The 14,676-nt window shown below is 35.5% G+C and overlaps 1 protein-coding gene across 6 annotated transcripts in view; it reads right to left on the bottom strand.

Annotated features, from left to right (window-relative positions):
- Window positions 1–14,676, bottom strand: part of DMD (dystrophin) — a 1,292,219-nt gene that overhangs the window by 813,965 nt on the left and 463,578 nt on the right. The gene's annotated exons all lie outside the window — the stretch shown is intronic.

The raw sequence follows: 14,676 nt of genomic DNA, 5'->3' as shown, positions 1-14,676 counted from the left end.
GGCTATAATCCATATAAAAAACTTTGCTAAATGTTTAAAAAGACAAGCAACTGGATGGAAGAACAGAATAATAATCCACTGAAGACTGTTAAACGTAAAAGACACCATCACCAGCTCAGGAAATTTCTGAGCCACAAATCAGTGGAGGGTAAGTGAGAATACATAGATGTTTCAATACTTTTAATCAGTCATACCTTTTTTCCCATTCCTCTGCATTCATTATTGGTCACTGCTGGGACCAGGATACAATGCTGAAAGAAAAATCCTTTGCTCTAATTTAAACTATTCTGTTGTCACATAGACCTACTACAGGGGCTCTGAAATTTATCTGGAGGTGTACAAAAGCAGAAATCAGTATATTTTCATGCTCCATACCTTAACATTAACTTAGCTATTTGTAAGAGATCCTGCAAAATTCCATGATGTGGGAAACAGAAGAACTAAAGATATCTACATTACTATCAGTTATTCTTGCTTAAGCTATTTATTAACTGCCTTTCCCTCCCACATTTCACAATTAGACTGTCAATCTGGCTTTTTTTTTTTCCCCTCTCGGAATAAAGGAAAATGTGAGGTAGGAAATTAAAAAATAAATAAAAGACATTATCTTCAACAAAAATAACTACATCTTTTTGTAATTGAAACAGAATATTGTCACTGTCACTTCAGTTAGGAACTACGGAGTAAAACACTGGGTTGAGAATTCACATGCAAAACCTAACATTTTAGGGTGACAGAAGCACCTTAGGAAGCATTCAAGTAATGTGTTTTGTAGGTCAATTCTTTTTGCAGCTATATATGTTTGCACATGCTATTTTGAAATTTTGGGCATGAAAAATGCTTCTGACCTACAAGAGAAATATTAACCCATGATTGCTATTTCAGGGATAACATGGTTCTAGTTTATATTTATGTATGTAGCGTATATAAGGAATTAATAGAATCCTATTATTTATTCTCTTGCAGATACCAACTATATTCCATTGTTATTATGAGTTGACAAAACAAAGGCACTCTAAAATAGCTACATACAAAAATATATTCTAAAGACCGTTATTCTCGCAGACATTTATGTTTGCAGTTCATATTAAATTATACCTCAGTTGACTGGCTAGAATATAAATAATCTTTATTAAGCAAAACTGTAACTGCAGTGAGGTCATTTGTGGTGATGTGACCTGAACTTACCTTCAGGTACTGTTAAGAGGGGAATTTGCTTAATTAAAATCACTATTCAGATATTATTACCAACGGGGTTCTAAATTCTCATAGAGCCAACGTACAACTGATGAGTAGCTTGTGTAGCTGCTAAATTGTTTAACAGACACTAATAATTAAAAAACTGTCAGTTTTAAAAACACATTATAAATGTACTGTTTTGTAGCCATATTGTTCTCTACATTTGCTCCTTCTTCCCCAACATTTCATTTTAGTCTTGTACTTCTCCCCTTTCCAGTTGAGATCTAACAAAAAGCAACTTCTTAGTTCTGGAATTCCAGACCTGTTGAGATTTTTTTTTTTAATAGTTACATTCTCCTAGAACCAAATTAACTATTTTTGTTCTTCAAATGAGTATCAGAATGTTGAAACAGAATCCATACATACTTTATCAGATACTTTTGCCTAATGTTCCTCATGTGACAGAAAAGAACTACCGGTGTGTTACAGGTGAAATTTTGCCAAGCAATATTATACTTCCCCATATCATACAGAAATGTACTCATATTTAATAAAATGTCGTTACGCATGACTATAAACTGTAGGTGTTAAATCACATATACATTGCAGTAGCCCTTGTACAGAATGGGAACGCCCTTGTACAGAATGGGAACAAAGCCAGAAACAAAGATGAACAGTGAAAAGAGAAGTTAAAATTGGGAAAATTAGGAGGCTGAACATGAATGAGATGTTAAAACTTAGTTTAAAAGCCATTGATGCAGCAGAGAAGGATTTCGTGACTGAATTTAAAAGACAGGAGAGCCAGTAAAAGACTAGAAGTAGCAAAACATGGCATGGCATAGTATAGAAAGCATTTACTTGTTGACACAGAGAAGATACAAGAGCATTGCAATTAAGAACGTGAGTAGGAATAAATAAGATCTGAGAAATAAGGAAGCTAATTTTTAAGAAGACAGATATTGGGAAGGAAACTGAATGTGTTCTGAAAAGGAATGGATAATTATAAGTAGGTTAGAGAATGTTTTTAAAAAGGTCATCATACTGGAAAGTCCATAATGACATAAAGTGGATGGAGTAACATATAATATATAATGTGCAGTGGAATTAATTATTCCTCACAATATTTGCAAACATAATTCAGGTGGGAAAACCTATGCAACCATGTAGTCATTTATTGTTATCACACCTCATTACCTTCTATAATGGGCACCATGTTGTAGAATGTCTATTTCTTGATCCTACTGTCAAATTCAAACTCAACAATTTACTCTTAGTAAACTGACACTGAGTACAGGAATACTGAATTTCCCCTAATGCTTTCTACAAATAGAACACATTTCCACTAGCTTAGTTTCTGAGCACATAATTAATATCAGCCTCTTTTTTATTAAATTCTGGTAGTGAAAAATATATGAAATTGAAAAATTCTTATTTTTTTTTAAAAAAACCAAACAGTTTGTAAATACTGTTTTATATTGGATTGGATATTCTTAGCTTAAAGTCTTCACCCTAAGACTAAGACAAATAATCAGTTCAACATCTGCAAATTGCCCTATCAACTGAAAAAACTTAATTTATGCAATTATCACATATACTTCTGCCTATTGATATGTAGTCCAGCATGTCTCTAAAATCAGTTTTGCTTTAAGAGACAAGGTTCTTTTCTATTAAAAAGTTATGTTCTACTTCTGCTTTAAAACTTTAATAGCAGTGAAATGAGAAAATATTTTAAGTTGAATTAAAAGATATGTGCCTCTTACTTCAGATAATTGAAACTAAATAGTTCCTGATGATACGATGCGTCACTATCAAAATATCTTTGTACAATTTACCAGGAAACTGAGTTGCATACAACACCACCACCTAAAAAATGCTTCCAAATATTTCAGGCAGCAGCACTGTTCTATCCAGCTAAACAAGCGAGATGAACCACTAATCCTGTATGAAAGAGCACAAAGTTCACACGTTACATTCGTTCACTCTTAAAAGTTAACTGCACTAGGTCACAAACACCATACCATTGGAGCCAAAGGACAGAAATGAAGAGGACAAATTAAATGCAACAAAAATACAAAGCCTGCAAACACTTCAAGGTGTAGCCCTTCTACTTAAGAGTCTCTTTACCTCTAGTGCATTTCTGCTATAAAATTGCAAAAAGTATTTCATCATTCGGTTCACTGGAACAACTTGAGGTATAAACTCTAGTATACTTTAAACAACCAAAGCATTTTTTAAAAAAGTGAATAACCAGGAACTATTTGCATCCAGAATAGAAAAGAATCCACTTTAAGTGGTATAAGCCTCCATGAATCAAAAGAGCAGTTGCATAATGAAAACTGTAGCAATGAAAACTTAAAAGAACTGTTCAAGAAGCAGACAAGTTTATGCTTTTGTGATACATGCAACTTTTCTCTAGAGAAAAACTAAAATCATCACCTGATTAAATAATGACTACTGGATGGCTATCAAATGATAAGAATTGCTGCTGGAGAGAGCTGATCAATTACTACTGACTCAAAAGCAGCAACTCGGATCCCCAGAGCACAAAGACATGCCGGAAAGGAACAGGGAGTCCCTTTCTGAGATCTGGCCATGTACTATCAATCAAGATAGAATAATCTACATTAGCAGAATGCTACTAGCTTTATTGAACAATCATTCCGGGAAAAAGTTACATTAGAGACTAAAAACAAACAAACAAAAACCCAGAAACCACACATTTTAAATTAGCCAGGTTTTATGCAAGGAGACTCAACACACTCTTTCTATAATGAAGATGCTATTATACAAGAGGAAAAACCCCCATTTCTTTTCCTTAGATGATGTAAAATGTAGAGAGTCAAAATTAATAATGAAAATGTTACTCTCTCCTTAGATGTACACAACAATAAAGTTCACTTGTTAAGTGTATACAATATTAAGTGTATGAAACCAACAGCCCACGTCTATACTGAATAGAGTAACGTCAGCACAAACTACGCAGAAGCATAGTACGCACACAGGAAACATTCCACCTCAGCTATTAATCCCATAGGAGACAGTCCATTCTTGTTCCATCTCATTCTCCCCTTGTCTCACTGACAGTCTTTGACTTGCATCTGAAGCTGCTGCCCTCTGTATGTGATGTGCCTGACACAATCGGTATATGTGCATGATTTTTTTTTTATTTTTTGAAGGACGGAATATCTTTATAGCTTCTTATCTCTGTGTTCTCTCTCTTCCCTTTCTCCCTTTTCTGTTTAGGGTTTTTGTTTGTTTCTGACAGAAAACGGAATTATTTTTGGAATTCCTTTGTTAATACTCCAGCAGCAAAGGATCAGAATACAAAATGAAGATAAATCAATATTAGATTTGCTTTATTTGTGCAAAAAGATAAAACTGAAATTGAGATGCGTTCTCCACTAAAGAGAGCACAAGAAAAATATTTCAAACTAACAGATAGAATATTTTCTCTCAAAAGGAAAGGTAGGACTTCCCTCCGACTTCCAGACTAAAGAAATATCAACTCTAATACGTAAGAAATGGCAACTCAGAAGCTGACACAAACAATGCACTAGACCAACAGTACATAAGTAAATTGCCATTTTGTACAAATGAAGATGAAAACACAGTTTTTGGTAGAAGCTGCATATATTATTACGTTAGCTAGGTTGCTAAATACCAAAAAGAGAAATAAATGCGAAAGTAGCAGAAAAACAGAAGGCAGAAAAATATAAGCCTGGAGGGTGGTCTATACAAAATGTCAAACAAGAAACTTGCACGTTATATTTTCACCTTTTTGTGGTTTAGACTTTCTTTAAACATATGTGACAGTTCCATTTACATTCATGGGAGCTATGTTTTAAAGTCAAAACATTCTCTTGAACCTTGACACATAAAATATGATCTTTATTCTTATGTCATATTCATGCTTGGGAGGCAAACATACTTTATTTTAACATATTTTCCAAATGACTTGCAAAAACACTTTGCAGAACTCATTCTATAAAAGAGTGCTACTCTTTTGTATTAATAACTTTGACCTTTGCACACTACAACCAAAATTCCATTTTCTACCCCTTTAAAAGAGTATATTTGTTTTTTAAAGTTTGATGCCTCACTACATCAGCCACAGTTTATTTAAACCACCATTTCTGCTCTAATGACATCACTATCAGGCAACTAAAAGTTCCTTTTGCATTTTAAAGAATGTTTTACTCCATCAAAATATACGTATTATTTCTTTGCTAGAGCTAAACTAAGTTCTAATAAAACTTTACTTTCTACTTTTACTTTTACTTTTTTTTTTACTTTTTTTACTTTTACTTTCTACTTCTTTTACTTTCTACTTCCGTAGAAAGAGTGTGAATAAATTCCAAACACCATCTGGTTCCATACAATTTTTATATTTTGGAAGTTCCCATTTTTGCTATGTTTTATTGTGCTTTCAGAACTGGAATTTCTGGTTTGAACACCTAAAGAAGTGTCTGTTCCCCCCTGCCCCAAATGCATTCATTGTTCTTTTAATATTATTATTCTTTCTTCCTTCTTCTCCCCTTAGCTCACTGATCACCTCAGGCTAACGCACCCATAATAATGATACCGCTTAGAATACTTTTAAATCTCAGGAAAATGTAAAGCAAAGTTCCTTAATACTATTGTATATACAGAGACAAATGCCTTTGCTTTTTGGAATGAACATCTATGAATATCTATGGACATCTTCCTGTGTCCACTTGTACCTGAAATCTGTACATGCACACCAAAACCACGAAGTACATATTGCAGTATCTTAGAGGGAGAGTCTCCTACACAAACATTACAATACATGGTTTCTCTTGCATCAAAATTACGGGGAGGGGGTGGACGACACACGAAAACCAAACCAGCACTTTGACGATCAGTAGAGATAAGCAATCTGGCCTTTTCAAAGGTCACTACTTCAGGTAAACATGCAGACCTGCCTGCCTACGAATGTGAACTAACAAACAATCCATAGCATTTCCTACAGACCCTGAAAACATACAACTCTAACGCTATTGTTATAAATACAGGGGTAGAAAGTCATTGTCCACTTTCTCACAACGTAATGACTTGGGCAAAAGGGCAACCTGGAAACAGAACCTCCCATTGATTCTCTATGGGAGTGGGCACTTAACTCTGTTCATTCACTTCTCGAAATACGTCTTTTGCATTTTAAACACAGAACCATTTACCGTGCACAAAAACTATTTTAGATTTTACCATGAAAAGTATTATATGCACCTGAGGGCACAAAGGTTTTATCCACAGAAATCTTACCATTTTCTAATAGAGTAAAACATAGAGCTAATTAATTCCTCAAAGTTACAGCTATGCTTGGGCACAGGCATTTCAAGGGCACAATGCATATCCTGTAAAAACACTATACAGTTTCACTTTAGCTAAATAAAATTCATGTGATGGTGTAATACAGGATAGTAAATTTAGTTAAATTATACAAAAGTAGTGCAATTAACGCTCACCAGAAGTAGTTCTAATTAGAAAATGCAATCCTTATTCTTTTCATCATATTCACATACATTTAACCAACAATTCTGGTAATACTCTGAAAGCTATTATGTGTTAAAATAAACGTCTCCTCTGAACTTCTGCAGAAAATCTTGCAGAGAAAGCTGAGATGAAGCTACTAGGGTAAAGAAAGCTGCCCTGGGTGATGAGGGCCAGAAAAGCCATTGACAAAGGGGGGACTCTGGAGAAAGCTTTCTCTCCCAATCCTGAGCACCTTAACAAAATGCGCTACTGTTGCTAAATCAGCATTGCGGTATTTCTTTGGGGTTTTGGTTGGTTGGTTGGTTGGTTTTTTCCCCTGTTGTTATTGATGACTCTCAGCTTGAGGCATCAAAATATTAGACTAATACACGAAGTAGCCAATCTCATCCTTGCTGTCTTTTTTATTTGATTAATGTTAAATCTAGATAAATTAATCAGTAAGAAATATTTTTAATGGACTAAGTTTTAAAATAAAGTAATGCTATCTGAAATTATGAACCAAAATTTTATCATACTATTGAGAAGTTCACCTGATATACAGAGACTAGTAACAATGTAATAATAATGGATTTAGAATGATGCTATAATTTTATCTCTGGACAAATACTTTAAATTGCTTTTGTGTGGTAAAGTCTCCTTTTGATTTGAGAGGTTTTCCAAGAGATATGAGTTTCGTCTTCATTTTTTTGCATTTCAAAGGTTTAACTAGGTGTAATGAAAGAATGCAAAGTGCGAACCCATCTTTTAAATCAGGTGAAATAACAAAGGTGAATACTCAAGTAAATGGAGTACTTTTAGATATGGAGTTGAAACCCACACTCAGTACATCTTTCAAAATCACTGAATGCATAAGCTAAGTATTAAAATGTTTGACAGTCTCCCTGTTATTTGACTATTTGTATTTAAATAGAATCCATCATTCCCACAAAAGATTGATACAGTAGGAAGACGAAATGGTAGTCTCATCTTTGACAAAATTATATTTAGAAAAGACAGAGAAAGCAAGAAAGGAAGTACTATTGCTACTTTTCTTTTTTTCTCTTAATTGGCCATAAAATTTTGAAATTGCATTGCCCAGGGGCCAAAGTGAGGAAATGAATCTTGCATCTCAGTTCACTCAAGAGGTCCTGTGACTGTATAATGAAAAGAAACAAGCAAATCGCAATGATTAAGGTTCATGCACCAGAGACAGATAGCCTTGATTTAGATACCACCGTGACTTTCCTACATGAGGAGTTAGACAATAGCACACCATCAACTTATTCCATGAATATCTAAGATAGTAGATAAACAATCAATTGCTTGCTTTCTCAGTCTCAGACTAAATTCTATTTTCGTATTTGCATAAAGTGAAAGACCTTTCTAAAGAGTTTCAAATGGGGATGCATAACATCTTCCGGAGTTGTATGAATCCTCAAGTTCCTTCAATTTCGGTGCTGAGATTAGGAAAAAATGAACACCGGTCTATCTAGCAGCAATGATTTTCATTAGCATTGTGTCCCACATTTCATCTAGCCCTTCGCTTGCATCAAATCCACTGCTGATAATAAGCAATTCTGCACTACTGCCTAAACTCTAGAGGCCAGGAGGGGGATTCAAATCTATTAGTTATCATATTAGGGATATAAAAGGGGCTAGTTGTAAATTTTGATAACAAAAGCAGCATGTTCTGAATCCTCCCATTAATGAAGAGGCATGAGACAGAAGTACCAATGAGGAGGCTGATCATGAGCTGTGCTTCTGCACGTAGACTGTTTACACTGGGAAAACTGGGGGGTCAAGTTTATGGAAAAAAGACCTGCTGATGACAAGAAGCATCCTGAAAAGAAGAACTGGTGTCAGGGAAGAAAATGTGGTTTGGAAATAAGGTGGAGAAGATGCTGATTAGAAGATGCTGTGGAAGTGGGAGAAGATTCTGTAGATCAGGGAATCATAGAATATCTCAAATTGGAAGGGACGCACAAGGATCGAGTCCAACACCCTACTCTATGCAGGACTAACTAAAACTATATCATGTGACTAAGAGTGTCATCCAGACACTCCTTGAACTCTGACAGGATTGGTGCTTTGACCACTTGCCTGGGGAGACTACTTCATTGACCAACCACCCTCTCAGTGAAGAACCTTCTCCTAATTTCCAATCTGAACTTCCCCTGACACAGCTTCATATAATTTCCTCATTTCCTATCACTGGTCACAAGAGAAATATGTGGAGAGAAGTAGTGGGGGATGCCTGGGGATCTTGGCTGGTGAAGCCCGACATCCATAATTGCAAGCAGTGGCACAGCACAAATTGACACAACTTTCTGCCCAGTTTTCCTGGACAAGCAGCAACTTCTCTGTTAGGGAGGGAAGTTGAGACCTCTTGAATTTAGCTTTGTGGGGAACCAAGTGAGTGAGTGTGTGAGATAACAGAGTAAAAGCTCAGTCTTACTGGGTTCTTAAATACTGCATGCAGCTCCACTATAGGTTATCGCTTACTCTGTCTCACCCATGATAGTACCAATATTTTTGACAGCAAAAACACTTGAAAAGAATTTACAATAAACATTCAAACCAAAGAAATCACAAAAATAAGTTAGAGCTGCTGCTGCTGCAGTCTATACACAAAGCACCGACAGGAATCTCAACTGTCATCTTGACAACCCTTCAGGCTTGGAGAAGAACCCATCAATTTGCCAGACCATTATTGAAAATATAAAATTTATAAACACGCTTGAAACCGTTTGCTTTATCATTTTGCAAACTGTTCCTTAAGGACATGGCTTTCAGGAGAGCTCCCTAAGAAATCCAAAAGACTTGCTTTTAGCTTCACTTTTCCATCTCTGCATCTCCTTATTCTGACCCCTGGTGATGGATTTTGCTATTTTATTATGGTTAGTCTGAATCTTAGGGATCTTACTTAGCTCTACAGAAACAGTTTCTAGCTTTCTGAATGGAGAAAGTTTCTGTTTAAAAGAGAACACCTAGGCTAACAGCTGGGACTACAGTTGTACTTGCTGCCCAAATTATATCCATCAAGATCTTGTGATTGAATGTGCAGATAATTTGGCAAGTATTTGCTGAAGTTTCCTGACTTCTACTTTAAATTATCCCATAAACCCAATATGAACAATCAGTGCTGACAATTGGATATTTTCTGTGCCGAGTGTCTTACCTTAGAAATATTACCAGGATGTTGAAACTTAAATTCTATGTGGTTGTACTTTAATCTAAAAGAGTTCTCTTCTGATGTCCCTCCAAAGGGCACTTTACCACAAGGTAAACAGGACCATATTTGAATCACTGCCTTTAAGTAAAAGAAAGGTCTGTTTTACTTCAAAGGAAAGCAATATGGCAATTCTGTTATGCTGTGGCATAGATGAACCCCAAAGGGTCCCAGAACAGAGGTCTCACAGCACTTTAAAGTGAACTTGCTGGCAGAAGACCAAGAGTGTGGAAAATTAAGGGTCTAGAAAACCAGAAATCTCAAGGGCAAGGTGGCCAGAAGAATCGTGTGGTGTGTGTGAGTAAATTCAGATTAATTTTATAATGAGTTTCTAGTGACCTTCCAAGTTAATTACTATAGTTATGAACTGATGGAGAAAGTCTAGTACAGTAACTGGGTAGAATCCATATCAGAAAACAGAGAATATGACAAAAATATGTTATTTCCATAAAACAGGAGTAACGACTGGAGGGTTCGGAATTTCCCATGAACTAATAACTGGGTTGAGGCCTGAGGTGAAGTCCCAAATCAAATCATGAAGTGCTGGAGAATATTGTCCCCATTAGCCACTACTGCATCCCAAATTATTTTAATTCACATCTATTGAAGCTTGTCAGCTTAAATGCTAAGAGCAAACCTGCACACAAATTCTGTATTTCATATAACATAACATAGAATAATGAAAATGCAACTCCTGTCAAAAGAACAAAAATCTACAATGATATATATGCAATAGGCTTCATTTTGCGTAATAGATAATTTAAGACAGCCAGACTCATATCTGGCCTTTTAGACAGGCTTGCCAAAAGCTTATTTACAAAAAATCCAGTCTCAAAACATACATAGATTTTGTTCATCCCAGTTTTTTCAATGCTTAAATTTTCAGCACTGTTTTTCCAATATATAAAAAAAGTTTCTTTTCTAGATACTTCAGTGTTTTACAATTTTATTTATTTTTTTACTTGATCCTTTTTAAGACAGTATATTTTATGTTCTGTGGAGTTCAGGGGTAGCAGGTAGTAAGTAAAAACGAAGGCAGTGAGATAGGAATTTTGCCTGGGATCAATATTAGAAACTGATCTGCTAAAACATTTTTGGAAAAAATTAGAAAGCAAACCAATCATTCTTCTTGGTCAGGTGTTAAATGAGACGAAGAAATGTAACAAAAACAAAGGCTTTCATAAATATAAACCACAAGTGATAGGGTATTTTTAAACCAGGATTTTGAAATGTCTCGGAAAATTAACTAGAGAATCCCGTTTTTCTAAGTGAAGCTAGACAGACTGTGTTATTACAGAGACTACATACAAGACAAAATACAGAGCTGCAAAGTCAGGGAAGCCTTCTGTAATTGCTGAGAAGTGACTGCCATCTGAAACCTGTCAACATAAATATTTTCTCTTGGGCCCTTCTTAATGTTAATACAGGGAATTTAAGGATTGAAGTTTGAGAAGTGGATTCCTGTCCTAAGATCTGCATGAATTCATGAACACTTTCTAAGTAAACAAGGTAAAGGAGGAAAACTTTTCCTGGGCATTAGCAGAAGGACTGCTATTCGTGTCAGCAAAAGCATTTAAAAAGGCTTAAGTGCTTCAACTGGAAGTGGTCAAGCACAGACCAAACAACAAGAAGTCAGCGAGTGAACTGGTTGGCAGAACAATGATTTTCTTTGAATCTGAGATATGTCAGTTAAGCAAAGCAAGACTTGTCTGGCTGAAATGTGTGCAACTAAAATACTAGACATTGTAAGTATACTACTGAGAGACAAACAGAATAAGAATTCATAAAAGGAGGATGAATTTAAAGACACAGAGGTTGTGAAAGTATTAGAAAGTGTGAAGATGGGGAAAGTGAAGTAAAATATGACACAGAAGAATAGACAAGGGTAGAAGATAGGAGGAGGAGGACTTTGACAGATGGTGGTGTAAGAGGAAATATTCCTTCTTGCTGATACGGAGCTCAGAGAATCATTGCTCATGTCATTTTTATAATTTTATAAAAAATTTATAAATTTTCCAACAACTGACATAGGCAGTAAAAGTATAGCATATATGGCCAAATTTGCAGGATAACAATTAAAATCTTTAGAAAGAGGTCTTATCTCATTTATTTTTCTTCTGAGTTCCAGTTGGCTCATGCTTGGACTACAAAATCTATTGGACCATTCTTCCGAACGCAGAATTTAAAAAATATCACTCAATCAAACATTATGACATTTAAGACCAATCTTAGCAGCTAGAACCTCTAGAGAGAAGCAGGTGAAAGGCTTATTGTTGATAGTTGCTACGAATCTTCTTTGATTATCTTGGAGAAGTTATAATATTCAAGTCCTGTAAGATGAAAATTTGTAGAGATCTGGAAACAAAAATGACTCCTACTTTTCAACAGAAGACCAACACATTTGGCGAAGATCTTGCTTCTTAACGATAGTACCTAAGATACCATTGAAACTGGCAGACCACAGTAAACTAAATCTACTGAATTTTTTAAGACAATTTCCTAAACTTTACTAAAATCCAAGAAAAAAAGAAGTTGACTTCATCTTGATTTCTTTAATGCAGTCCCCTACAGAAGCAAATTTCACTGAAAATCCTACAGGCAGTTGCAATACCAACACTAGTATCCAAAAATCATAATACAGCTGGCACAAAATTGGAAGGCTATTTAGATTGAAAAGGAAATAATATTTATTTGGTTTAGTTAAAATAGATGGGGTTATAAAGGTATACCAACTTCAGATATCTAGAGAAAAAATTATCAAGCACTATCTTACCAGGATTACAAATTTGTTTTAATAGTTAGATGACAGTTGTTCTTCAAGAAATACATGGCTAGAGGCAAAAAAATCATTACCACTGATTAAGAATTGCATATATTGAACCGGCATATTAATTGGTACTATTTGCAATTCAAGTTTATCTTGATTATAATGAGACTGTGTCTGGTGTTTTTCACTTAGGATTTTTAAGTGAATGCTTTTCATTTGTTAATATTTGCTGTGGCTCTAGCACAATAGGGGCCAATTCCGGTTAGGCCCTTCTGACAAACTGGCACAATTATAATGTTCTAGTAGTAGTTATTGCATAAGTATAATAGACAAAACTTCCAAATTCAGGAACACAAGATCTGAAAACCGGAATGAAAAGTGAGGAATTAATTATCAAATGATATCTTTTTACTACATTTTAATAACTACGTTTTGTAAAATTGACTTCAATTACATCAGCTTGTACGTTATGCTTGATAGTAGGAGTGTTGACAAAACCCACAATCAATCACAATAAAAGTAGCTCAAGAAAAAAAAAAGCTATTTTATGATTAATTCTTCTCAAATATCAGTAGAGTATCTAAGTAAATCAAAACAATTATACCAGTTTTAAACACCTTGTTTAAAAGCTGTATTAATCACCACTGCAATACATTTGATGTTAGCATAATGTAGCAAGCTCATGCTTATGTGCACAGGATTTCTCTCCTGGAGTATTTAAAGGAAGTCATTATTCAATAAAATACCCGTCCCTTGAAGAGTACATTCAGAAACACGGTGTTGAATTAAAGTGTAATTTTGCAATAAATTTTTAGAGGTTAGACAGAATTAAGTCTCCACAAAAGAAGTCATACTCTAGTGCCAAATACATGCAGAACTCTCTCCCCCGAAGTAATGACAGGAAAGTATGTTGCATTACAAATTATGACCTTTGGCTCTCACGCTTGTCAAAAGTTATAAAAATCTGACCACTGAAATGCTCATTATAAGGATTGCTTGAAAAAAGTTTTATTAAACTATTGCAGCTATTTGAAAGTCAAAAAAAACCCAAACACAAAACCCTAACCTGAATGTTGGCATGGTGCCATTTGTGATAATATGACCAGCTGTTATCATCTAATAATCCAGGTCAGGTAAAGAATCTTGAATTTCATGTTTCCCTTCTCTTCTGCCCAACTACAGTAACCTCCTGAAAAATATCATCACTTACTACTTTCTTTAATAGATATGAGGGTTAGGAAAAACAACAGGAAACTAATGGTTCTTCTTTTTCTATAGTCAAAGCTGAGACAGAAATATAATAATTAGATGCCAAATGCAGTTTATGTTTGGTTTGTTCTAATAATCTTTTAAGGCAATATAAGTACTGTTTTCAAAAATGACATAACAAAGCAAGCAGTTTATAATTCTAAAACAGTATTGTTTGAATCATAGAATAGTTTGGGTTGCAAGGGACCTTTAAAGGTCATCTAACCCAACTCCCCTGCAATGAGCAGGGACATCTTCAACTAGATCAGGTTGCTCAGAGCCCCGTCCAACCTGGCCTTGAATGTTTCCAGGGATGAGGCATCTACCACCTCTCTGGGCAACCTGTGCCAGTGTTTCACCACCCCCATTGTAAAAAATTAATTCTTTATCTCTAGTCTAAATCTTCCCTCTTTCAGTTTAAAACCATTTCACCATTGTCCTATCTCAACAGGCTAAAAGTTTGTCTCCATCTTTCCTGTAGGCCCCAGGAAAGTACTGGAAGGCCACAATAAGGTCTCCCCACAGCTTTCGCTTCTCCAGGCTGAACAACCCCAACTCTCTCAGCCTGTCCCCATAGGAGAGAGCTCCAGCCCTGTGATCATTTTTGTGGCCTTCCTCTGGACGCGCTCCAACAGGTCCACGTCTTTCCTGTGCTGAGTCCTCCAGAGAGGATGCAGTACTCCATATGGGGTCTTACCAGAGCGGAGTAAAGGGTCAGACCTGCTGGCCATACTTCATTTGATGCAGTCTAGGATACGGCTGG

The sequence above is a fragment of the Larus michahellis genome, chromosome 1 (genome assembly GCF_964199755.1).
Source record: "Larus michahellis chromosome 1, bLarMic1.1, whole genome shotgun sequence".
Classification (NCBI taxonomy): Eukaryota; Metazoa; Chordata; class Aves; order Charadriiformes; family Laridae; genus Larus; species Larus michahellis.
Note: the sequence above shows the minus strand (reverse complement) of the source record. Positions and strands in the feature narration are given on the sequence as shown.